Source organism: Tachypleus tridentatus, chromosome 2 (assembly GCF_004210375.1).
Source record: "Tachypleus tridentatus isolate NWPU-2018 chromosome 2, ASM421037v1, whole genome shotgun sequence".
NCBI lineage: Eukaryota > Metazoa > Arthropoda > Merostomata > Xiphosura > Limulidae > Tachypleus > Tachypleus tridentatus.
The window spans coordinates 5,247,557-5,274,831 of NC_134826.1; the positions used below are offsets into that span (position 1 = coordinate 5,247,557).

General features: G+C 34.6%; 1 pseudogene across 1 annotated transcript in view; it reads right to left on the bottom strand.

The window, feature by feature from the left end:
- LOC143237506 (uncharacterized) overlaps positions 1-27,275 on the bottom strand; it is a 167,795-nt pseudogene that overhangs the window by 22,924 nt on the left and 117,596 nt on the right. The window contains exon 7 of the transcript XR_013020117.1: positions 19,141-19,308. The product of XR_013020117.1 is annotated as an uncharacterized LOC143237506 (transcript). The remainder of the gene's footprint in view (positions 1-19,140; positions 19,309-27,275) is intronic.

Genomic DNA, 27,275 nt, shown 5'->3' on the forward strand with positions numbered 1-27,275 from the left:
TCCCTCTTTTCTAGAAGACTTTTACAGCGGAGAAAGCTAGAAACAATATACCAATAAGTAAATCAGCTAATACGTACCGAAACAATATTGGTATTGGTCAATTAATGATAAAGTAAAACAACAAACACATAAAAACAATAGTATAATAAGGGACAAATACTCAAGTATCAGAGAAAGTATGAAAACTTACCTATCAGTTTTAAAAGAACTGGAACAGTAATTCCTAAGTCTCAGAGTTTGTCATATATAACCACCAACTTAGCTTCAGACATTAATATATTTTAGGTAAATTTACACTTCTCCAGATGGTAGAACAAAACCATGTAGTAACTCACACAGTAATATGTAGTAGCTCGGAACAATGTTTGAACTCTGAACTACGTATACGGACTACAATATATAACTTAACTGTTTATAATTTCGCGCAAAACTACACGAAGGTTATCTGCGATAGCCGTCCCTAATTTACCAATGTGAGCCTAGAGGGAAGCCGGTTAGTTATCACCACCCACGGCCAACTTTTAGGCTGCTCTTTTACTAACGAACAGTAGGACTGACCAACAGATTAAGACGCCCCTACGACTGAAAGTACGAACATCTTTGGTGTGACAGGGATTTAAACCCGTAACCTTAGACTACGAGTCAAGTGCCATAACCACTTGGCCATATTGCTTCAACTTGAAACTCAATTCTGTGTTCATATACATTAAAGTGATGACTGTTGTTAAGTGCAAAACTACACAATAGGATATCTGCGCGGTAGCCACAACAGGTAACGAAGCCAGGTTTTTACCTATAAAAATTACCGCTGATTTCCAAGGGGAAGGAGTGAACATATCAAGATGAATTAAAAAAATAAGGCATTGAAACACTTTTGTCGTCTATCATGTAGGCGGTAGCGATGCTTATGTAGGAGATGTCTCTTATTTTTAATCGACTGGTATTTGAAACATATCCGTAACAGGTAACTGGAAGTTTTAAATACCATACAGTTGTTTCCATTTATAAAATATCTATGTAATAACTAATCAATAACAGACACTTATTGACTAATCATTAACAAATATTACACTTGAAACCTCACTGTATTTAAAACTTGATTATAAATACAATGTTCCGATGTCGTTTGAAACACTGAATTAAAAAACAAGCAAACAAACAAGAAAAAGAAAACATTAAAAACAAGTAAATTTAAATATTTCCTGTATAGTACAAAAATTAACACACAGCAGGAACACATATGTATATAAATTTAAATATTTCCTGCATAGTACCACAGACACAAATTAACACACAGCAGGAACACATACATATCTGTGTTTTTGTGGTTATATATATATAACTGTTGAATCACAAATGAATTTACTTTATCCTACGTTTTCCTGTTAACATTCAACTATACTATGTGGCTGTACTGTTATGTTGGGCTCATAGAAATGTTATCTCTACTGTCTTGTTTACATTGTTTTGAAAGATTAATATTATCCATCCCAATTATCTTCCTTACATTGTTTTGAAGGATTTATATTAGCCATCCCTACTATCTTGTTTACACTGTTTTTGAAGGATTGATATTAGCCATCCCTACTATCTTGTTTACAATGTTTTTGAAGGATTGATATTAGCCATCTCTATTAACTTGTTTACAATGTCTTTCAAGGATTAATATTAGCCATCCCTACTATCTTGTTTACACTGTTTTTGAAGAATTGATATTAGCCATCCCTATTATCTTGTTTACAATGTTTTTGAAGGATTGATATTAGCCATCTCTATTAACTTGTTTACAATGTTTTTGAAGGATTGATATTAGCCATCTCTATTAACTTGTTTACACTGTTTTTGAAGGATTGATATTAGCCATCCCTACTATCTTGTTTACACTGTTTTTAAAGGATTGATAGTAGCCATCCCTACTATCTTGTTTACAATGTTTTTGAAGGATTGATATTAGCCATCTCTATTAACTTGTTTACAATGTCTTTCAAGGATTAATATTAGCCATCCCTACTATCTTGTTTACACTGTTTTTGAAGAATTGATATTAGCCATCCCTATTATCTTGTTTACAATGTTTTTGAAGGATTGATATTAGCCATCTCTATTAACTTGTTTACAATGTTTTTGAAGGATTAATATTAGCCATCTCTATTAACTTGTTTACACTGTTTTGAAGGATTGATATTAGCCATCCCTACTATCTTGTTTACACTGTTTTTAAAGGATTGATAGTAGCCATCCCTACTATCTTGTTTACACTGTTTTTGAAGAATTGATATTAGCCATCCCTACTATCTTGTTTACACTATTTTTAAAGGATTGATATTAGCCATCCCTACTATATTGTTTACAATGTCTTTCAAGGATTGATATTAGTCATCTCTATTAACTTGTTTACACTGTTTTTGAAGGATTGATATTAGCCATCCCTACTATATTGTTTACATTGTTTTGAAGGATCGGTATTAGCCATCCCTACTATCTTGTTTACACTGTTCTTGAAGTATTGATATTAGCCATCCCTATTATATTGTATACATTGTATTTGAGGAGTTTTTCTTTAGCTGTATATTTAGGGTCGATGTTTATAAATAGATAATATTTACGTTGTTACCTTAATAACTGCATTATATTTCCGAATGTAATTATTCTTTCTTTTTGAGGGTAATTTATCTAGCTAGACTGAGCATTGTTTTGATAGGTATCACTTCTCTGGCCATTTTATCCGTATAAATATATAAAAATACCTTAAACTAACAACATTGTATTCTTCTAGTTTGAAAATTTTAAAGTAGGCCCAACTTCGAAACGATATAGTAAAACACACATATTAATCGAAATACTACGACACAGTTATCAGTAAGGTAATGTTTTAGTTCGTTTCGTTTAGGGTTAAAAATTCATTGGTAAAAGACAAATTTCCTTCAACGATTTTCATAAACAAATCAAAACAGTTCGTGTTCTAAGTATCATATCTTTATTGTGTTAATTACAAAATGATCCCCGGATACTTTCAATGTATAGCAGGGTAATTTCGTGTTCTTTGTAAAGAACTTTAGTTTTCTCAGGGGTCGCTTCAGTCGTAATACTATCCAACTGTTAATGACTTGGCAAGTTTTATTTTAGTTTAATTTTAACTTTTTATAGCGTTTTTTATTCATTGTGTATGTTGTGTGTTAGCCAAAGTTTACGTCATTCAAACACGACGTCATAGACTGACATACACTAAATGTGTGATTTTTTATATCAAAACCACATCGGGCTATCTGCTGTGTCCACCAAGGAGAATGAATCCCTCATTTTAGAGTTGTAAATCCGAAGATTTATCGCTGTGCTAGTGAATAACAAACACACATAATACCAATACAATATTAAACACTACAACTCTTTAACAAACACGGCAACAAGAAAATCACAGGAAACGCATCATTTGCATATATATATTGACAATGATGGAATTAACCTATATATATATATTAAAACCGGAAACTGCATAGGTCGGGAACCTGTACAACCCAGAAATATCAAGCTTTGCAGCATTATCTTAAGATTTCTCTTATAAAAGTCCTCTATATGGCAGTACCTGCGTAACGCGGACGGAAAACTATCTTTCACCTAACTCATCTATTAATGAGAAGGATTAGAACTTGAGTAAGGGTGAAACAATGTTTTTGATTAAATATTAATAACTTATTTAATTAATAATTTCTTATTTAATTAATAATTTTTAAATGTTAATAATTTCTTATTTAATTAATAATTTGTTTAAATATTAATAACTTCTTGTTTAATTAATAATTTGTTTAAATATTAATAACTTCTTCTTTAATTAATAATTTATTTAAATGTTAATAATTTCTTGTTTAAGTAATAATTTGTTTAAATATTAATAACGTCTTGTTTAATTTATAATTTGTTTAAATATTAATAACTTCTTGTTTAATTAATAATTTGTTTAAATATTAATAACGTCTTGTTTAATTTATAATTTGTTTAAATATTAATAACTTCTTGTTTAATTAATAATTTGTTTAAATATTAATAACGTCTTGTTTAATTAATAATTTGTTTAAATATTAATAACTTCTTGTTTAATTAATAATTTGTTTAAATATTAATAACGTCTTGTTTAATTAATAATTTGTTTAAATATTAATAACTTCCTGTTTAATTAATAATTTGTTTAAGTATTAATAATTTTCAGATATTTTGTTACAGTAACTCTTGGTTAAATATGTTCTGTTATTTTTTCTACAGTCATTATTTTTACAGTTAAATTAAACAAAAGAATGGAACAAGGAATATTCTACTTTTTCTAGATAATACAACTTGCCACCTAAAAGTTCAACTTTCAAAAGTTCGTTTAGTCTTTCTACCTCCATGTACAACATCAGTTCTACAGTTACTAGATAACAGAATTACACAGTATATAAAACTGAAATACAGAAAACTGATGCTTCAGCACATTATTACAAACATGGACAACTGTAAGAGAGCATCTGAAATGACCATGAAAACTGACGTGTTAGATGCATTTGCATTTTTAAGTCATTCAATCAAATGAGTAACAGATGAATGTGTAACAAAGTGCTTCCCAAACTGTGGATTTATTCTTGATAATGGTGGAGAAATTGTTTATTATGACGATTCTAGTGAAATCCAAACTCTGATTGATGCAGATGATTCTGTGAACGTTGACAGGAATGTTTTAACAGAAACTGATGAAATTGATTTAAAATTTATAATAGAATCACAAGATGGTAACAGTGTGAGAAATTCAGAAGATGAACAAAATGGAAAAGATAGTGAGGAAATAGAAAGTCCTACTTCATAGCAAGTGCTAAGTTATATTAACTCTATCAAATTGCATGTAAAAATATAAGGGTAAAATAAACTTCATGAAAAGGTTGTCGAATTGGTGTTCTCTTTTAACCGCATAAGAAAGACCATTAAAAAGTTTGTTTGTTTGAATTTCGCACAAAGCTACACGAGAGCTATCTGTGCTAGCCGTCCCTAATTTAGCAGTGTAAGACCAGAGGAAAGGCAGCTAGTCATCACCGCCCACCGCCAACTCTTGGGCTACTCTTTTACCAACGAATAGTGGGATTGACCGTAACATTATAACGCCTCCACGGCTGGGAGGGTGAGTATGTTGGACTCGACGCGGGCGCGAACCCGCGACCCTCGGATGTCGCACGCCTTACGCGCTTGGCCATGCCAGGCCCCCATTAAAAAGACAAAACAGTTGAAATTGGACATTTTCTTCAAATAAATCTGATTAAGATTTTGTGTACTTATGTATATATTGAATGTCTATTTTTGTTCTTATTCTAATATAACATAAACAGTACAATAACTTTTCACAAACGTTTTACTTCCCTTGAGTCAAGCAAGTATAACGTTTCGCTCACAAACTATATATAATTAAGGAAGTACATGTCCACTGAGCCGGAAATTTTACTCGGTCCCGTGTGATTCCACCTTAGAAAGGTTTAACTATATATGTATGTATGTATATAAAGTTGCTTATTGAAATTAACAGTTCCACAATAATGTATGAAACGAGAAGTATTGCATGGTTACTAAAGAAAAATTAGTTTCCAACTACTGATATCACATAAAACTTAAAAACTTGAAACTTCGTGAATAAATTGAAGCTTAACAAAAACTGCGTTCAGGGTTAAGCACTCAATGTTATCATTCACTTGTGAAGACTTTACAATGTAACTAATCCTGTATTATTTGTTCGTTTTTAGTGCAACGTCATACGATGTGACATGCGTGCTGTCTCCATCATAGAAATGGAACCTCGATTTCAAAGTTAGACGCACATGTATAGTTGATATTCCAGTGTTTTATTATATATACACGTTTCACAACAGCAATTTTAACTGAAACATGCGTGTTTTCAAGAAATTAACGTTTGGGAAGAAACCAAATGTTTCTCAATTCATCCTCCTGAGTTAATTTCAAAACCAAAACTACGTAATTCAGTCACGTTCCGAACCCTGGGTGTTTTCCTGGGAAGAAAGCTTTCAGAGAGGAAGTAAAATTATACGATGTACTATCCCACACAGTATTAAGGTAACGAAATGCAGGTATACCTTCAGAACCTGAACAACAGCATACGGAAAAGGCTATATGCTCTCCATAATGGCTAAATACATAGAAAGGTTCCCCGCTATTACAGCGGCAAGTCTACGGATTTACAACGCTAAAATCTGGGGTTCGATTCCTCTCGGTGAACTCAGCAGATAGACCGAAGTGGCTTTGTTATAAGAAAACACACACACATAGATAGACGGTGAAAAATGATTCTATTATGACAAAAATAATTCAACATTTTCACCACGGTTCTTATTCAAACAGTTCTGACAGAAAAGCCCTCTGGTGGTAGTTTAGATTTTGGAGCGAGTGTGTCGTGTTTGAATCTGTGTGGTATCATAAAAAAATGTACTGTAATTAAGATGTCGATGCGTTATAAGAGTGGTAGTGAGTCCCCTTAGTGGACGGTGGTAAGATGATGTTATCTCGCAATTAAGATGTCGGTGCGTTATAAGAGTGGTAGTGAGTCACCTTAGTGGAGGGTGGTAAGATGATATCTCGCAATTAAGATGCCGGTGCGTTATAAGAGTGGTAGTGAGTCCACTTAGTGGAGGGTGGTAAAATGATGTTATCTCGCAATTAAGATGCCGGTGCGTTATAAGAGTGGCAGTGAGTCCCCTTAGTGGAGGGTGGTAAGATGATGTTATCTCGCAATTAAGATGCCGGTGCGTTATAAGAGTGGTAGTGAGTCCCTTAGTGGAGAGTGGTAAGATGATGTTATCTCGCAATTAAGATGTCGGTGCGTTATAAGAGTGGTAGTGAGTCCACTTAGTGGAGGGTGGTAAGATGATGTTATCTCACAATTAAGATGCCGGTGCGTTATAAGAGTGGTAGTGAGTCCACTTAGTGGAGGGTGGTAAGATGATGTTATCTCGCAATTAAGATGCCGGTGCGTTATAAGAGTGGTAGTGAGTCCACTTAGTGGAGGGTGGTAAGATGATGTTATCTCACAATTAAGATGCCGGTGCGTTATAAGAGTGGTAGTGAGTCCACTTAGTGGAGGGTGGTAAGATGATGTTATCTCACAATTAAGATGCCGGTGCGTTATAAGAGTGGTAGTGAGTCCCCTTAGTTGACGGTGGTAAGATGATGTTATCTCACAATTAAGATGCCGGTGCGTTATAAGAGTGGTAGTGAGTCCCCTTAGTGGAGGGTGGTAAGATGATGTTATCTCACAATTAAGATGCCGGTGCGTTATAAGAGTGGTAGTGAGTCCCCTTAGTGGAGGGTGGTAGGATGATGTTATTTGGTTGCCTTTCCCTAAGGTACTTGTTCAGAATTAATGAAGTAACAAACACACTTATTAGCTTTGCCACAAGCGCAAAATTACAATAACAATATACAAAGAAAACATGAGTTACAAATCATTCACCGAGATAAACCTGGTAGAACAGTTTTCGTTACTTCACTGTTGTAAGTACAGGTGATTTATCGGGGAATATTTTTGTGTTTAATATAAAACTGTCTGTTAGTAACAGACGGGAAAGAACAACAAATTTTTGCGTCTGTTATTCATTATTACATTAAACAACTTTCATGTAATTTTGCTCATATATTTTTCTAAATATAAAATGCTTTTCACTATAAATTTGATTTACTGTCTGTTAACTGTACAGCAAAGTCACCTTGGGCTATCTTCTCTGTCTCTACCGTGAAGAAAAGAACCCTGGATTTGAGGGTGGAGGTCGATAAACCTACCGCCAGGTCGCCGCGTTCATTTATCTCACACACTCTAATTTATCTCATTACAAGATTATATATGAGAGATTTGATATTATTTTAAAAACAATTTTTTGCATTGATTTTCTCTTACATATTTTTTAGACATCTGTTTTGTTTTGTTTTCCAGCAGATAATTTCCTAAAGTGACACGTACACCTACCGTAGATGTACTGTCTGTTTACTGCACGTTTACGAAGGAACTGTAATAAAAATAACAAATTGATAAAAAAAAAGCTATGTTTTCTTTTTCTAATGAAAATACTTTAAAATTAAATAATAATTAAGTATGGAAATTTCTATTGAAACTGAAATTGTTTTTTATGTGCAAGAAAACAGTAACAAAGTTTAATTGTAACAAGCTTATAATAACTAGTTTGTAGTTATCCCAAAATACGTTTTAGTGTTGTATCAGTGAAATAACATTTCTGTACCATAACAATTAATATTTCACTGTTTGCATGAAAAAAACGATAAGTGAACAGTATTTCTGGTGCCTAGCTAGTGGTCGTGTTACGTAGCTTTGTTAGCCAACAGTACTCGTAAATACCCCTTTTAGCCAGCGGTCCTGACACCTAGCTTTGTTAACCAGCGGCCTGACACATACCCTTGTCAGCCAGCTGTCCTAACACCTACCCTTGTTAACCAGCGGTCCTGACACCTACCCTTGTTAACCAGCGGTCCTGATACCTACCCTTGTTAACCAGCAGTCCTAACACCTACCCTTGTTAACCAGCTGTCCTGACACCTAGCTTTGTTAATCGGCACTCCTGACACCTACCCTTGTTAACCAGCAATCCTGACACCTAGTTTTGTTAATCAGCACTCCTGACACCTAGCTTTGTTAATCAGCACTCCTGACACATACCCTTGTCAGCCAGCTGTCCTAACACCTACCCTTGTTAACCAGCGGTCCTGATACCAACCCTTCTTAACCAGCAGTCCTAACACCTACCCTTGTTAACAAGCTGTCCTGACACCAAGCTTTGTTAATCGGCACTCCTGACACCTAGCTTTGTTAATCGGCACTCCTGACACCTACCCTTGTTAACCAGCAATCCTGACACCTAGCTTTGTCAATCAGCACTCCTGACACCTAGCTTTGTTAATCAACACTCATGACACCTAGCTTTGTTAACCAGCAGTCCTGATACCTAACCTTGTTAGCCAGCGGTCTTGACACCTAGCTTTGTTAACCAGCAGTCCTGATACCTAGCTTTGTTAACCAGCAGTCCTGACACCTACCCTTGTTAACCAGCGGTCCTGATACCTAGCTTTGTTAGCCAGCAGTCCTGATACCTAATCTTATGAGACAGCGATCCTGACACCTAGCTTTGTTAATCAGCACTCCTGACACCTACACTTGTTAACCAGCTGTCCTGACACCTAGCTTTGTTAATCAGCACTCCTAACACCTACCCTTGTAAACCAGCACTCCTGACACCTAGCTTTGTTAACCAGCAGTCCTGATACCTAACCTTGTTAGCCAGCGGTCCTGACACCTAGCTTTGTTAACCAGCAGTCCTGATACCTAGCTTTGTTAACCAGCAGTCCTGACACCTACCCTTGTTAACCAGCGGTCCTGATACCTACCCTTGTTAACCAGCAGTCCAAACACCTACCCTTGTTAACCAGCTGTCCTGACACCTACCCTTGTTAACCAGCGGTCCTGATACCTAGCTTTGTTAACCAGCAGTCCTGACACCTACCCTTGTTAACGAGCGGTCCTAATACCTACCCTTGTAAACCAGCAGTCCTAACACCTACCCTTGTTAACCAGCTGTCCTGACACCTAGCTTTGTTAATCGGCACTCCTGACACCTAGCTTTGTTAATCAGCACTCCTGACACCTAGCTTTGTTAATTAGCACTTCTGACACCCAGCTTTGTTAACCAGCAGTCCTGATACCTAACCTTGTTAGCCAGCGGTCCTGACACCTAGCTTTGTTAACCAGCAGTCCTGATACCTAGCTTTGTTAACTAGCAGTCCTGACACCTACCCTTGTTAACCAGCGGTCCTGATACCTACCCTTTTTAACCAGCAGTCCTAACACCTACCCTTGTTAACCAGCTGTCCTGACACCTAGCTTTGTTAATCGGCACTCCTGACACCTAGCTTTGTTAATCAGCACTTCTGACACCCAGCTTTGTTAACCAGCAGTTTTGATACCTAACCATGTTAGCCAGCGGTCCTGACACCTAGCTTTGTTAACCAGCAGTCCTGATACTCAGCTTTGTTAACCAGCAGTCCTGACACCTACCCTTGTTAACAAGCGGTCCTGATACCTACCCTTATTAACCAGCAGTCCTAACACCTACCCTTGTTAACCAGCTGTCCTGACACCTAGCTTTGTTAATCGGCACTACTGACACCTAGCTTTGTTAATCAGCACTCCTGACATCTAGCTCTGTTAATCAGCACTCCTGACACCTAGCTTTGTTAACCAGCAGTCCTGATACCTAACCTTGTTAGCCAGTGGTCCTGATACCTACCCTTGTTAGCCAGCGGTCCTGACACCTAGCTTTGTTAACCAGCAGTCCTGATACCTAGCTTTGTTAACCAGCAGTCCTGACACCTACCCTTGTTAGCCAACAGTCCTGATACCTAGCTTTGTTAGCCAGTGGTCCTGACACCTAGCTTTGTTAATCAGCACTCCTGACACCTAGCTTTGTTAGCCAGCCGTCCTAACACCTACCCTTGTTAACCAGCGGTCCTGATACCTACCCTTCTTAACCAGCAGTCCTGACACCTACCCTCGTTAACCAGCTGTCCTGACACCTAGCTTTGGTAATCGGCACTCCTGACACCTAGCTTTGTTAACCAGCAGTCCTGATACCTAATCTTTTGAGCCAGCGATTCTGACACCTAGCTTTGTTAATCAGCACTCCTGACACCTACCTTTGTTAACCAGCTGTCCTGACACCTAGCTTTGTTAATCAGCACTCCTAACACCTAGCTCTGTTAATCAGCACTCCTGACATCTAGCTTTGTTAATCAGCACTCCTGACACCTAGCTTTGTTAACCAGCAGTCCTGATACCTAACCTTGTTAGCCAGTGGTCCTGATACCTACCCTTGTTAACCAGCAGTCCTAACACCTACCCTTGTTAACCAGCTGTCCTGACACATAGCTTTGTTAATCGGCACTCCTGACACCTAGCTTTGTTAATCAGCACTCCTGACACCTAGCTTTGTTAATCAGCACTTCTGACACCCAGCTTTGTTAACCAGCAGTCCTGATACCTAACCTTGTTAGCCAGCGGTCGTGACACCTAGCTTTGTTAACCAGCAGTCCTGATACCTAGCTTTGTTAACCAGCAGTCCTGACACCTACCCTTGTTAGCCAACAGTCCTGATACCTAGCTTTGTTAGCCAGCGGTCCTGACACCTAGCTTTGTTAATCAGCACTCCTGACACCTAGCTTTGTTAACCAGCGGTCCTGACACATATCCTTGTTAGCCAGCGGTCCTAACACCTACTCTTGTTAACCAGCGGTCCTTATACCTACCCTTGTTAACCAACAGTCATGACACCTAGCTTTGTTAACCAGCACTTTTTGTACTTTCTGATGTAACTTACAAAACTTTGTTGATTCTTAGCTTCCTAATACAAAAGTCACATAAAAATAAACAACTGTTTACTCGATAAGTTGTAATTCTCAGAACGTATAATTAAAAGCAAAGAACAATATGTAACCATACGACTGAGCCACACTACATTTGCCATATGCACAGCCGACACCTTTCGTCAACATCTGACGATATGGGCCCAAGCGACAGTCAACAGTATACCAAATGTAAACTCTATAAAACTACCCATAATAAGTTAGGAAAGTCCAAAAATTATGGGAATTTGTTTTCACAGTAAATGCATTATCCAAGCATGTAGAAACTACTTGTTTCGCCAGGATACATACAACAAATTCACTATGTAAACAGCAGGATAAAGATACGTCACAAGTTATTTCACAAAACAAAGAGCCATAAGTCTGCAAACAGCTCATGAGGGTTGGGACGTCAATATGAAATCAAAATCTTGAATATGTTTAGATATGTTAGATACACATGCACATGGTCTCTGGAAGTTTTCTCTTTCGAAAGTATATTTTTATTTGTTGCTTTTCAAGTTTATACATGAAGCTGTGTTGTAGTATACATCTTCTCATGATTCACGGTATGCACACTGACATCACAGTATAAATTGCAACATTAAGCGTTCCTTATTTGACGTCACTTTACTGTCTACTGACAAACTACACACTACTGTGTACTGATAAGTGGTTAAAGCTCATTTAATTCATACTATAAATGTACTTATATTTCTAACTTCTTAAAATCTAAAAACGACCAAATGTTTCTCACCTTAGCATTTAGATAACATTTTATAATGAAAAACAACTTAAAATAATCAGGAATTCTTTCTTTAAAAACGTGACTTTAATAAAAATTGTCACCCTAGCCTCAAGTTCCCATATGGATAACATTTTATAATGAAAAACAACTTAAAATAATCAGGAATTCTTTCTTTAAAAACACGACTTTAATAAAAATTGTCACCTTAGCTTTAAGTTCCCATTTAGATGACATTTTATAGTAAAATACAACTTAAAATAATCAGGAACTCTTTCTTTAAAAACACGACTTTAATAAAAATTGTCACCTTAGCTTTAAGTTCCCATTTAGATAACATTTTATAATGAAAAACAACTTAAAATAATCAGGAATTCTTTCTTTAAAAACACGACTTTAATAAAAATTTTCACCCTAGCTTTAAGTTCCCATTTAGATGACATTTTATAATGAAAAACTTAAAATAATCAGGAATTCTTTCTTTAAAAACGCGACTTTAATAAAAATTGTCACCCTAGCTTCAAGTTCCCATTTAGATAACATTTTATTGTGAAAAACAACTTAAAATAATCAGGAATTCTTTCTTTAAAAACACGACTTTAATAAAAATTGTCACCCTAGCCTCAAGTTCCCATATGGATAACATTTTATAATGAAAAACAACTTAAAATAATCAGGAATTCTTTCTTTAAAAACACGACTTTAATAAAAATTGTCACCTTAGCTTTAAGTTCCCATTTAGATGACATTTTATAGTAAAAAACAACTTAAAATAATCAGGAACTCTTTCTTTAAAAACACGACTTTAATAAAAATTGTCACCTTAGCTTTAAGTTCCCATTTAGATAACATTTTATAATGAAAAACAACTTAAAATAATCAGGAATTCTTTCTTTAAAAACACGACTTTAATAAAAATTTTCACCCTAGCTTTAAGTTCCCATTTAGATGACATTTTATAATGAAAAACTTAAAATAATCAGGAATTCTTTCTTTAAAAACGCGACTTTAATAAAAATTGTCACCCTAGCTTCAAGTTCCCATTTAGATAACATTTTATTGTGAAAAACAACTTAAAATAATCAGGAATTCTTTCTTTAAAAACGCGACTTTAATAAAAATTGTCACCCTAGCTTTAAGTTCCCATTTAGATGGCATTTTATAATAAAAAACAACTTAAAATAATCAGGAATTCTTTCTTTAAAAACGCGACTTTAATAAAACTTGTCACCCTAGCTTTAAGTTCCCATTTAGATGGCATTTTATAATAAAAAACAACTTAAAATAATCAGGAATTCTTTCTTTAAAAACGCGACTTTAATAAAACTTGTCACCCTAGCTTTAAATTCCCATTTAGATAACAATTTCTAACGAAAAAAAACGTTAAAAAGTTAATGTTTTATATTCACCTACTTACCAATTTAAAAACTGTGGAATACGAAATTTATCTGAGTCACAAAATATTATGGTCACGAGTATCTTAACGAAGTATAATACACGGTAGACTATTCTGATACACAAGTCCATAGCGTTATATTGTTCAAAATTCATTCTGTATGTTAAAATTATTTTTCCTCGTGTTCAATAAAAACATCCAGTTCTTATTTACACATACATAGATACACTTCTTTCAAGCATGCTTTCTTTACGAACAGTGTCTTTCATCAACATTCGTCGAGAACTTACTCAAGGACCACTTCTTGATAGGAGTTTCTGTTGTTGATTCTAATGAGAGGTTCTGTTTACATTATGAGAAATGAGTTCCATAGGAGTTTCTGTTGTTGATTCTAATGAGAGGTTCTGTTTACATTATGAGAAATGAGTTCCATAGGAGTTTCTGTTGTTGATTCTAATGAGAGGTTCTGTTTACATTATGAGAAATGAGTTCCATAGGAGTTTCTGTTGTTGATTCTAATGAGAGGTTCTGTTTACATTATGAGAAATGAGTTCCATAGGAGTTTCTGTTGTTGATTCTAATGAGAGGTTCTGTTTACATTATGAGAAATGAGTTCCAAGAAAAGACAGCGTTTAAACTTATCTTTTATTTAAAACAAGAACAATAAAAGTTACTTTGAAGACACGCGAGAACCATATTGCTGTTTTGTTTTTCAACCGTTAATGGTGTAATCCAGGTAACAGGAAGCACGAGACTGAGGTCAACAGTTCCATTCTGTGCCAAACTTAGACTTCATAATAAAATCTTTATGATTCTACAGTAAGTCCCTACCCATCCGTATGTTATTATGTTATATTCAATTACGCATCTATTATAAATTTGTTTCTTTTTTTCAGAGAAATATGGCCGATGTCCATTTACACTTCAAGAGCGTATTGTGACAAGTACGTGGGTACATGAGCACAAGAATACTGGTGATACCACTCAGATATAGTGGATACATAAGATATATGGATGGGTAGAGACTTACGGGCCACCCTGTATAGTACCGTCTTATGAGATAATCTGTTTAAATATCTGAGACAGAATAAAATACATCGTGTTTTCCATATGAAGCCAAGTTGGCAGACATCGTTAGGATATGAAACTGTTTCTCTGACTAATATATTACGAAACGACCGAGTAGATCTCTTGTTCAGATTGTCAACTGACCAATTTACTGTGTACAGTTACGTCCTGTAAGTGAACGTTTTCATGTCTGGAACACACTGTCTAGAATCATGTCTATTTAATGTTCTTCTAGAATGACGTTTATTTATTGCTGTTTGCGGCTAGAATGACCTTTGGTCATTGCTGTTTATGTCTATGACGGTGAAAATTCAATATTATTCAAGTCCAGAAATATAATTGCTCCACTAGGGTTACATCTTTAATAACATACATCTAGAATCGTTACTTGAAGCTGTTTAAATTGATGAGAGCTATGGGCGGTATACCATTCCAAACTGACCAATTGGTCAACTGACCAATTTACTGTGTACAGTTACGTCCTGTAAGTGAACGTTTTCATGTCTGGAACACACTGTCTAGAATCATGTCTATTCAATGTTCTTCTAGAATGACGTTTATTTATTGCTGTTTGCGGCTAGAATGACCTTTGGTCATTGCTGTTTATGTCTATGACGGTGAAAATTCAATATTATTCAAGTCCAGAAATATAATTGCTCCACTAGGGTTACATCTTTAATAACATACATCTAGAATCGTTACTTGAAGCTGTTTAAATTGATGAGAGCTATGGGCGGTATACCATTCCAAACTGGACTTCCTACATTACATGTAAGTCTTACATGTGTGTTACGACAGGTATAATAGGCCTAATAACAGTGTATTAAGACAGGTATAATAGGCCTAATAACAGTGTATTACGACAGGTATAATAGGCCTAATAACAGTGTGTTACGACAGGTATAATAGGCCTAATAACAGTGTGTTACGACAGGTATAATAGGCCTAATAACAGTGTATTACGACAAGTATAATAAGCCGAATAACAGTGTGTTACGACAGGTATAATAGGCCTAATAACAGTGTATTACGACAAGTATAATAAGCCGAATAACAGTGTGTTACGACAGGTATAATAGGCCTAATAATAGTGTGTTACGACAGGTATAATAGGCCTAATAACAGTGTATTACGACAGGTATAATAGGCTTAATAACAGTGTGTTACGACAGGTATAATAGGCCTAATAACAGTGTGTTACGACAGGTATAATTAATTGGTCATAATTATATACTTTGCGAGCTTGCAAAAGGCGTTCACGTCACAACACTTGTTCTCCTAAGTAATTGCTTCGGTACAATATAAAACTATTGTTAGTCGTGAGAAATATGTGGGATTATTTCGTGGCTTTTCTTTGAATAACTTGTAAGATTATGATTAATTATAGTTATCACAAGACAATAATTCAGTTTTAGACGTATTGTATATAAATCACTAAACACTAAAGGATTCTCAAAGTGTATAATAACATTTTAATCACACTATGCGGTATTTAATAGTACACATAACCCTAATACCACTGTCTTATGACAAATTGCTGATCATAACCTAATTTAAAATCCTTTGAAATATTATCTGTGTTGAACTTTGACAAGTGGAATCTTTATCTATACAACAACTGTTCTGTGATATATATAAGAAAATAACGCAATATGGTGTACTAAAAACAAGCATTTTATATAGTACCCGTCCATCTGGTGAGTGAAATACAAAGTATTTTATAACAAAGGAATTGATGCTTCGATTTTTTTTCTTAAGATAATAAACAAATAAAGTACAATAAAAGTAAATGTATCAATACTGAAAATAAAGACATACTGTTTTCAAAAATTACATCAATATGAAATTAGATGTCCTATATCACTGTGTCAAGTTGAGTACAGACTGATCAGGAAATGTGGACACGAATAAGGAACAGAAACATACATATACTGACGTTGATTTATACAGAACGGGAGAAGAGAGGGAGTGGTAACCCCTTCACGATCTTTCTCATGTCGTCCTATATCACTGTGTCAAGTTGAGTACTGACTGATTAGGAAATGTGGACATGTATAAGGAACAGAAACATACATATACTGACGTTGATTTATACAGAACGGGGGAAGAGAGGGAGTGGTAACCCCTTCACGATCTTTCTCATGTCGTCCTATATCACTATGTCAAGTTGAGTACTGACTGATCAGGAAATGTGGACACGTATAAGGAACAGAAACATACATATACTGACGTTGATTCATACAGAACGGGGGAAGAGAGGGAGTGGTAACCTCTTCACGATCTTTCTCATGCCGTCCTATATCAGTGTCAAGTTGAGTACTGACTGATCAGGAAATGTGGACATGTATAAGGAACAGAAACATACATATACTGACGTTGATTCATACAGAACGGGGGAAGAGAGGGAGTGGTAACCTCTTCACGATCTTTCTCATGTCGCCCTATATCACTATGTCAAGTTGAGTACTGACTGATCAGGAAATGTGGACACGTATAAGGAACAGAAACATACATATACTGGCGTTGATTTATACAGAACGGGGGAAGAGAGGGATTGGTAACCTCTTCACGATCTTTCTCATGTCGCCCTATATCACTGTGTCAAGTTGAGTACTGACTGATCAGGAAATGTGGACACGTATAAGGAACAGAAACATACATATACTGGCGTTGATTTATACAGAACGGGGGAAGAGAGGGAGTGGTAACCCCTTCACGATCTTTCTCATGTCGTCCTATATCACTGTGTCAAGTTGAGTACTGACTGATCAGGAAATGTGAAAGCGTATGAGGGACAGAAACACATATATTAACGCTTATTTATACAGAACGGGGAAACGATCTTTCTCATGTCGTCCTATATTAGTGTCAACTCTGGTACTGGTTGATCAAGAAATGTGGACACGTGTAAGGTACAGATGGCTGAAAGGTGCGAGATGTAACATAAGCAGCTTAAATTTATGTATTAGATTACTACTGGTTTAGTTAGAGTGTTTAATATTTAACAAAAATATGACATAGAAGTTTAGTGGACAAAAGTGAAATGTTTAAGTGTAACACACTAAAAGTTAAACCAGTATATACTGAGAATGGATATATCCATACATATAGTACACTTCCACACTCCCCAACACATGCGTATATATATTAGTTTTTTGTATTTCTGGCAAAGCTGCTATAAAACTGTCTGTTGCCGTTCCTATTTTGAAACAACCAATCAGCAGCACTCTACCACCCACAATAAACGATCGACTGTCACTTTTATAATGCACCCATAGCTTAAAGTGCGGATAATACTTTGATATCGTATGAATTCGAACCCGGCTTACCAGCTGCAAACACAGATCTCTATCTATTACAGGACCAAAGTACGTTGAATTTACTATCCACAGAACATATACTCAAACACAGGTCTCGAGTTAATGTGAACATATTACACTGCACTTTGTAATTATCAAGAGAATACTCGTTGACTTTTTAAAACGAGATAAATCAGTTTCCGATTCCGGAGTTCCAGATTTTAGTGTAAACAGCTTAAATTACCGGGTCAGTCTACGAACTTACATCGCCAAAATCAGAGGTTCGATTCACCGCGGTGGACACAGCAGATAGCTCAGTGAGACTCTCCTCTAAAACAAACAGCAAATTACCGGATAAACAAACTGTTTTGTTTCCTGTGTTGTATTTAACACATGAGATAGGAAAACAAAATAAACACAGAAAATCAAATACTTCCATTTACACTAGTTAAATGCAGTCATAAAATAGAAGCAACTATTAACAGGGCGAATCAAAGGATACATTAAATGTCTACGTTACTAATTAAACTTACAAGTTCACCTTTGGTGAAAAGAATTCTGTAAAGTAAGCTCCAAACAGTCGGTCCAACAAAGTATAGTAACCTAATAATAAATTATTTAACTTACTACAGTAACGTGTCCCCTGCTCCAGTAGCAGAGCGGTATGCTTGTAGACCTACAACGGTGGAAACCCGGTTTCGATACCCGGATTGGGGGAACACAGATAGCCTACTATTTAGCTTTGTGCTTAACTTTAACCACAAATCTTTAATCACAAACCTAAATTAACTTAGATTACTAAATAGTGAGTTAAAGAAATGCTTTACAAAAATCGTAAATATTTGGACACGTTTTGCAATACTATGAGCGTGTTGTTTACCATCTGCAGTTATGTAAGCATAACAAGCCACTGGCACGTACCCTTTATAATAAAATAAACTGTTGCCCTTGAAGAGAAAACCGTGAGGACCCGAACGAAACCCTAACACGGGGGGTTGATGACAACTCTTATTAAAGACAACAATGCTTGACGACCCGAACGAAACCCTAACCCTAATGACAACCCTTACTAAAGACTGCAATGCTTGACAACCCGAACGAAACTCTAACCCTAATGACAACCCTTACTAAAGACTGCAATGCTTGACAACCCGAACGAAACTCTAACCCTAATGACAACCCTTACTAAAGACAACAATGCCTACCTCTAAATCTTTACTAATCTTCTTCTTGTTGTTTTGAGTTTTTGGTACAAAGGGTGGCAGCGTCTTGACCAGCGCCTCTGCTGCCTCCGCTAACCGATGAATTTGACTTTCAACCAGAACCGGTGTAAGGTTTGTGGGGGAACCCGGCTGGCCATACTCTCTTCCGCCCTTGTAACGACAAACAAAACAACAACTTATTCCGTGTTCTGAACCTAGTGTTCATAAAGCACACCACTAGGTGGCGTTGTATCCTGTACAAACTAATATACAGTTCACTAATATTGAGAAGTAAGATCCCACAAGTGTACCCAGAAGTTTTACAATGTTGGCCACATAAAAACTCGTACTTAAGCCACAATAATAATAATAATAAAAGTTTATTGATGATGTTTTAACTCTTCAATAAGTTAGAAAAGAACATTACTAGAATAACAATTTAACAGTTAATGACACCAACATTAATAATGTGTTAAAGTAAACTAAAGATAACAAAACTTAAAGCCTAAACTTAAGGTAAAACACAGGAAGCGAGCAACAAGTCTGTACATGTCTCAACATAGAGCTTTATCCTCAAATAGTTAAAAAACAAAAAATACAACTGTTACAAGCACCTTTGCAACAGCTGTTTTCAATCCTCACCTTTTGTGTAACTAGTCACATTTATAGGTTAAAATAAGACAACACATATTGGTATGCCTTTGTTTTGCAATATTGCACAAGCCGTGTTCACGTGCATTATGCGAAGGCTCGAACAGCGGTTGTCAATCTTCACCTTTGTGTAACTAGTGACATCTATAGGTTAAAATAAGACAAAACATATTGGTATGCTTTCGTTGGTTTTGCAATATTGCACAAGCCGTGTTCACGTGCATTATGCAAAGGCTCGAATATCTATTAACAAGTTTGTTCAATTCTTTCGCATCTTCTGTGCACTAGGGGTACGAAAATAGTTCGTCAAAGTTAATGAATATTTATCTATTAAACGTGGAGTGCACACGTATTAAAAGCGATGATGTACAGGAAAATAAAGGTGAGCTAATACATATTTATTTAACGAAGCTACAAGTTTTCTCAATTCATGCACGTCCTGGACGATTCAACATTAAGTCTGAAGGGTTTACAACGATAAATATTGGGTATCGATACCCGAGAAACAACCAATTGTGTAGCTTTGTGCTTAACCTTAAGCAAATAATTTACACACGTCACTAACCAAAATGACCACTCCTACTGATAGGAGCTTCTTTGACGAATATTGTGCTGTCCGATTATTTTTCAGGTCACACGGACTGTAGAGGGTAACTAGAAATAAGGTTAGCAAACTTGGCATATGAATATTGATAACAAGTTAATGTTTAGGTCAAATTATTATATACGTTATTCTATTAGCCACAATAAAAAAAGGTCTTAACTTGTCAAATGTCTGTTTGTAGAATTTCGTATACGTCTATCACACATTTAAAATTGATAGACTAGAGGGAAGGCAGCTAATGAACATCTGAATCACACAAGCTCTTGGACTACTCTTTCCGATCAAATCGTGAGATTGACCACACATTATAATGTCCCCAAAGCATGCCCATTGACTGGGATACGACATGCTCGATAAGGTAAACATGAGACAATTCAGATAAAAGTTATTTCCTGCTAGACGTTTAACAAACACAACTACTATTTTCTACACAACAAAACAGACAACTAGAGGTTTAAGACTCGATGCATTAGTAAATAGATTTTAATAGTCGAAGTCGGAAGTTAATAAAATGTTTATCACAGACCTTGTTTATACATACTTGTTTCCTGTGCACGTGACCAAAATTCTTTAAACATTTGGTAGTAGGTTTACACTGAACATTTCTGTAAAACTTTAGAGACGTTTCTGTAATATTTAAACATTTGGTAGTAGGTTTACACTGAACATTTCTGTAAAACTTTAGAGACGTTTCTGTAATATTTAAACATTTGGTAGTAGGTTCACACTGAACATTTCTGTAAAACTTTAGAGACGTTTTTGTAATATTTCAACATTTGGTAGTAGGTTTACACTGAACATTTCTGTAAAACTTTAGAGACGTTTTTGTAATATTTAAACATTTGGTAGTAGGTTTACAGTGAACATTTCTGTAAGATAAACCACAAAATACAGAAGTCAGTTTCGAAAAACATTAATATAACGTTTCTGAAATTCAGACGGCTAATTTTCCATTAAAATACATGAACCTGTTGAACAGGCTCTCAACATATTTTCTCATCTAACGGTTTAAAAAAAATCTAAATTTGGTTGGTATATTTGTTCGTCCTTAGACCAACCAAATACGTATTGAGTTATCTGCTATCAAACCCTGGATTTTAACAGTTTAATTCCTAGTCTTACCGCTGTTCTACTGGGGAAATTCTAGGTTTGATTTACGAAGAACGACTCTACTTTCATTCGTCAGATATGTATAAACAAAGAGAAAATGTAGCGTGCAGAGGCAAAACAAAAACCATTGTAAAAACCTATGTCTTCGTTTTCATCTTGACCTTTAAAAGTTAATTAAATCTGGACCTTTATGTAGCATCTGTATGGTTAATATCCATCCATCGAATCTTGGGTATCTTCTGAAGAGAAAGAAACGAACTGTGCACGGCAAATCAGTATGTCCCTGGAGCATTAAACAGATAGGAATATTCTTTGCGTGCAACAACAATCAGGTATTTTTATTACTGTATTTAAATATGTAACATGCGTTGCTAAATAATCACTACTTCTTTACAGGAATTTCAAGCAGTTCGCTAGAATGTTTGTTTTTAAATTTCGCGCAAAGCTATACGAGGGGTATCTGCACTAGCTGTCCCTAAATTAGCATTGTAAGACTAGAAGAAAGGCAGCTGGTTATCATCCCCTACCGCCAACTGTTGGGCTACTCTTTAACCAACGTATAATAGGATTGACCCTCACATTATAACGCTCCCACGGCTGAAAAATGAAAGAGCTGTAAGTTTACTAGCCTACAACGCTAAAATCCGTGGTTCGATTCCTTGCAATGAACACAGTACATAGCCAATGTGTTTTTTATCTAGCAGCAAACAATTATAAAGGATACTTCATTTAGTCATTCTGCTTATTTCTAAGCATTAAATTGAGTAAATTTATATATACGTGTATGTATGTATGCAGTGGAGCCCCTCTAATCAGACCAGTTTGTCTCAGTTCCGAAGGTGGCTGCTTTAGAGGGGTTCCACTGTATATATATCACTAATCATGATGTCAGAGAAGCTACCTCTATATATATGACTCATTCAATAACACACACCACCATTCCCAATTTGCAGAAGAAAGGTCCAACTTTCGAAAGCGCTCGGAGTATAAGGTTTTTATTTCATTTGTTCAAGACTTCTTGAACCAGCGGGTTTCTCTAGCATCATAAAGAACTTCATGTTATGTGCGTTTAGATAAAACATAAACTTAATGGATTTATTTTCTAAAACGTTCTTCGTTAAACACAATGCGTGTCTCACTAACAACATTTTATAATGATCTAATCAGCCATGTTTGTAGACCCTTTTTGTTGTTAAGGGTAAGGTAGGAATCCGTTCTAATTCAGTGCAAAAAAGAATTGATTTTTAAGATTGTTAGAAAATTCAATTTTCTTTAACAATATTAACTAAGAATTGTTAGTCATAACAGGTTTACCCACAAAGCTTCCCTTAAACAAGTGTCTTCACGTGGTTGTAAATCTTGGCCAATACAATAGAACGTATGCAATCGTGTGGAACACAAAGTCTGGATGACTCAGTAAATAATACAACACAAACCAAAAATATCATTCTATCAGTTGTTAAAACTTAGTTAGATGCTCTATAGACAGAACATTTGAGGTCACAATTTGATGTTACTGAAGGTCATAACAGATTGCAAGCATGATGTCATACAAGGTTATACAAGCTTAGGTAATATGAAATACTTTTGCAAATAAAATTACTTGTAAAATGTCTCTAATAAAACGACTTGCAATGATATTTACAGTGAAATCTCTCTAATAAAACGACTTGTAATGATGTCTACAGTGAAATCTCTCTAATAAAACGACTTATAATGATGTTTACAGTGAAATCTCTCTAATAAAACGACTTGTAATGATGTCTACAGTGAAATCTCTCTAATAAAACGACTTGTAATGATCTTAATAGTGAAATCTTTCCAATAAAACGACTTGTAATGATGTCTACAGTGAAATCTCTCTAATAAAACGACTTGTAATGATGTCTACAGTGAAATCTCTCTAATAAAACGACTTGTAATGATCTTTATAGTGAAATATCTCAAATAAAACGACTTGTAATGATCTTAATAGTGAAATCTCTCCAATAAAACGACTTGTAATGATGTCTACAGTGAAATCACTCTAATAAAACGACTTGTAATGATGTTTACAGTGAAATCTCTCTGATAAAACGACTTGTAATGATCTTAATAGTGAAATGTCTCCAATAAAACGACTTCTAATGATGTTTACAGTGAAATCTCTCTAATAAAACGACTTCTAATGATGTCTACAGTGAAATCTCTCTAATAAAACGACTTGTAATGATCTTTATAGTGAAATATCTCAAATAAAACGACTTGTAATGATGTCTACAGTGAAATATCTCAAATAAAACGACTTGTAATGATCTTAATAGTGAAATGTCTCCAATAAAACGACTTCTAATGATGTTTACAGTTAAATCTCTCTAATAAAACGACTTCTAATGATGTCTACAGTGAAATCTCTCTAATAAAACAACTTGTAATGATGTTTACAGTGAAATCTCTCTAATAAAACGACTTGTAATGATCTTAATAGTGAAATCACTCTAATAAAACGACTTGTAATGATGTCTACAGTGAAATCTCTCTAATAAAACGACTTGTAATGATCTTAATAGTGAAATCACTCCAATAAAAGGACTTGTAAAGATGTCTACAGTGAAATCTCTCTAATAAAACGACTTGTAATGATGTTTACAGTGAAATGTGAAATCTCACTAATAAAACGACTTGTAATGATGTTTACAGTGAAATCTCTCTAATAAAACGACTTGTAATGATGTTTACAGTGAAATCTCTCTAATAAAACGACTTGTAATGATCTTCATAGTGAAATCTCTTCAATAAAACGACTTGTAATGATGTCTACAGTGAAATCTCTCTAATAAAACGACTTATAATGATGTTTACAGTGAAATCTCTCTAATAAAACAACTTGTGATGATGTCTGCAGTGAAATATCTCTAATAAAACGACTTGTGATGATCTTAATAGTGAAATCTCTACAATAAAACGACATCTAATGATGTTTACAGTGAAATCTCTCTAATAAAACGACTTGTAATAATGTCTACAATGAAATCGCTATAATAAAACGACTTGTAATGATCTTTATAGAGAAATATCTCTAATTAAACGACTTGTAATGATCTTTATAGTGAAATATCTCCAATAAAACGACTTGTAATGAGGTTTACAGTGAAATCTCTCTAATAAAACGACTTGTAATGATATTTACAGTGAAATCTCTCAAATAAAACGACTTGTAATGATGTCTACAGTAAAATCTCTCTAATAAAACGACTTGTAATAATCTTAATAGTGAAATCTCTCCAATAAAACGACTTGTAATGATGTTTACAGTGAAATCTCTCTAATAAAACGACTTGTAATGATCTTAATAGTGAAATCTCTGCAATAAAACGACTTGTAATGATGTCTACAGTGTAATCTCTCTAATAAAACGACTTGTAATGATGTTTACAGTGAAATCTCTCTAATAAAACGACTTGTAATGATCTTTATAGTGAAATATCTCCAATAAAACGACTTGTAATGATGTCTACAGAAAAATCTCTCTAATAAAACGACTTGTAATGATGTTTACAGTTAAATCTCTCTAATAAAACGATTTGTAATGATGTTTACAGTGAAATCTCTCTTATAAAACGACTTGTAATGATCTTAATAGTGAAATCTCTCCAATAAAACGACTTCGAATGATGTCTACAGTGAAATCTCTCTAATAAAATGACTTATAATGAAGTTTACAGTGAAATCTCTCTAATAAAACGACTTGTAATGATGTCTACAGTGAAATCTCTCTAATAAAACGACTTGCAATGATATTTACAGTGAAATCTCTCCAATAAAACGACTTGTAATGATGTCTACAGTAAAATCTCTCTAATAAAACGACTTGTAATGATGTTTACAGTAAAATCTCTCTAATAAAACGACTTGTAATGATCTTAATAGTGAAATCACTCCAATAAAAGGACTTGTAATGATGTCTACAGTGAAATCTCTCTAATAAAACGACTTGTAATGATGTTTACAGTGAAATGTGAAATCTCACTAATAAAACGACTTGTAATGATGTTTACAGTGAAATCTCTCTAATAAAACGACTTGTAATGATGTTTACAGTGAAATATCTCTAATAAAACGACTTGTAATGATCTTCATAGTGAAATCTCTTCAATAAAACGACTTGTAATGATGTCTACAGTGAAATCTCTCTAATAAAACGACTTATAATGATGTTTACAGTGAAATCTCTCTAATAAAACAACTTGTGATGATGTCTGCAGTGAAATATCTCTAATAAAACGACTTGTGATGATCTTAATAGTGAAATCTCTACAATAAAACATCTAATGATGTTTACAGTGAAATCTCTCTAATAAAACGACTTGTAATAATGTCTACAATGAAATCGCTATAATAAAACGACTTGTAATGATCTTTATAGAGAAATATCTCTAATTAAACGACTTGTAATGATCTTTATAGTGAAATATCTCCAATAAAACGACTTGTAATGAGGTTTACAGTGAAATCTCTCTAATAAAACGACTTGTAATGATATTTACAGTGAAATCTCTCAAATAAAACGACTTGTAACGATGTCTACAGTGAAATCTCTCTAATAAAACGACTTGTAATAATCTTAATAGTGAAATCTCTCCAATAAAACGACTTGTAATGATGTTTACAGTGAAATCTCTCTAATAAAACGACTTGTAATGATCTTAATAGTGAAATCTCTGCAATAAAACGACTTGTAATGATGTCTACAGTGTAATCTCTCTAATAAAACGACTTGTAATGATGTTTACAGTGAAATCTCTCTAATAAAACAACTTGTAATGATCTTTATAGTGAAATATCTCCAATAAAACGACTTGTAATGATGTCTACAGAAAATCTCTAATAAAACGACTTGTAATGATGTTTACAGTTAAATCTCTCTAATAAAACGATTTGTAATGATGTTTACAGTGAATTCTCTCTTATAAAACGACTTGTAATGATCTTAATAGTGAAATCTCTCCAATAAAACGACTTCGAATGATGTCTACAGTGAAATCTCTCTAATAAAATGACTTATAATGAAGTTTACAGTGAAATCTCTCTAATAAAACGACTTGTAATGATGTCTACAGTGAAATCTCTCTAATAAAACGACTTGCAATGATATTTACAGTGAAATCTCTCCAATAAAACGACTTGTAATGATGTCTACAGTAAAATCTCTCTAATAAAACGACTTGTAATGATGTTTACAGTAAAATCTCTCTAATAAAACGACTTGTAATGATCTTAATAGTGAAATGTCTCCAATAAAACGACTTCTAATGATGTTTACAGTAAAATCTCTCTAATAAAACGACTTCTAATGATGTCTACAGTGAAATCTCTCTAATAAAACGACTTGTAATGACCTTTATAGTGAAATATCTCAAATAAAACGACTTGTAATGATGTCTACAGTGAAATCTCTCTAATAAAACGACTTGTAACGATCTTTATAGTGAAATATCTCAAATAAAACGACTTGTAATGATCTTAATAGTGAAATCTCTCCAATAAAACGACTTGTAATGATGTCTACAGTGAAATCTCTCTAATAAAAGGACTTGTAATGATGTTTACAGTGAAATCTCTCTAATAAAACGACTTGTAATGATCTTAATAGTGAAATGTCTCCAATAAAACGACTTCTAATGATGTTTACAGTTAAATCTCTCTAATAAAACGACTTCTAATGATGTCTACAGTGAAATCTCTCTAATAAAACGACTTGTAATGATGTTTACAGTGAAATCTCTCTAATAAA